Source organism: Rousettus aegyptiacus, unplaced genomic scaffold (genome assembly GCF_014176215.1).
Source record: "Rousettus aegyptiacus isolate mRouAeg1 unplaced genomic scaffold, mRouAeg1.p scaffold_m13_p_9, whole genome shotgun sequence".
Classification (NCBI taxonomy): domain Eukaryota; kingdom Metazoa; phylum Chordata; class Mammalia; order Chiroptera; family Pteropodidae; genus Rousettus; species Rousettus aegyptiacus.
In genome coordinates this window covers 87,457,817-87,459,345 of record NW_023416312.1, presented here as the reverse complement: position 1 = coordinate 87,459,345, position 1,529 = coordinate 87,457,817, and the positions used below count along the sequence as shown (strand labels likewise).

The 1,529-nt window shown below is 30.2% G+C and overlaps 1 pseudogene; it reads right to left on the bottom strand.

Annotated features, from left to right (window-relative positions):
- Positions 1–485: 485 nt before the first annotated feature.
- LOC118607910 lies at positions 486–604 on the bottom strand (annotated as a pseudogene).
- Positions 605–1,529: the final 925 nt, after the last annotated feature.

The window sequence follows — 1,529 nt, the reverse complement described above, 5'->3', positions numbered from 1 at the left end:
GACTAGCTCTGGAATAAATAAGAAGTTTGGAATTAAATAGATTCATGTTCGAATCACTGATTCACTGTGTGTTCTTGAACAAGTTAATTTATCTATCTGGGCCTGTTTTCTTCCCTGTAAAATGAGGATAACACAAACATCTAACTCTGGGAGTTATTATGAGAATTAAATGAGATCATGTAATGTGGCTGATAGTCAATAAATGTTAGTTCTCTTCTGCTCTCTCCTTGACATTGAGTCTAGTGGAATATTTTTTAATTCAAAAATACATTTTAAAAAATTTAACTTTAAAAATTTTAATGCAGTAAAATTTTTAAAATTAATCTTATTATATTTACAAAATGCATTTGAAACAGCGCAATCTTTTGATTTTATCTTTTCTTTCCTTTAGAACTATATTAGCAGTTGGATTTTCATGATATTAGTTGTACACAATCTCAGACTACTTAGAAGATTAATTTTATTTCCTTGTAACATTTTTTTAATGCCTACAACACCTGGTATTCCTAGGTAGTCTCCCATTCAAATACTATCCAGGCCCAACCCTGCTTAGCTTCTGAGATCAGACAAGATTGGGCACATTCAGGGTGTCATGGCCATAGACTCACTGTAAACTTTTTAATATATTTACAACATGCCCCTTCTCTCAAAGTCCCCCAAACTGTAGATTACTTAGTACATTATCATAGACAAGAATTACTGCTGAAGATCTATATCTCTTTCTCTGAAAATAATAGACTTCCTGAAATTTGATGGATCATCTTGAAAAATCTTTAAGTGTTTTTAAAAAGTAACCCTTAAATCTGTTATTTTTAATGCTATTTTTAGACATCTATGACATAAGCAGATGAAAATAAAGACTGGCTCAGTTGTTCTTACCTATGAATATTGGAAAGAAAATTATATCTAAATAACAGTAATTTATAAAGTGGTCATAGTGTTTCTACAGCACAGATGCTAACATCCTCAAACATGAGCAAATGCACTATGCTAAATTCTTTCCAGTTATTATCTCATTAAATTGTGGCAACAACTCTATGTGGTTGATTCTATTACCCCATTTGAGAGATGAGAAGACTGAGACTTCAGAAGTTCGGTAATCTGTTTAAGGTCACATAGCTAGTTAAAGTGGTACAGCTGAGATTGAAGCCATGTCTTGTCATACTCGGGAACCCATGCTCTTAATTCCTACACTGTATTGCTATCTAAAATACCTGCTAAACTTTCTTGAGTTACCATACTTTCTTAAACAACTGAACATGAACATATGTCAGTCATTCATCAGAATACTAGTTAGCATTTATTGAGCACCTACTATATGCCAGGTAAATGATATTTCATTATGAGAACAACCCTGAAAGGCAGGTATTTTGTTATTATTTTAATAATTTTATTTATTATAATAAATATTTATATCAATGATAATAGCATTAACATCAATATTAGTATCAATAGTAATATCAGCTATTAATAATTAATAGTTACTATTAATTATTAACTGATTAATTATAGTAACATTTAATAATATT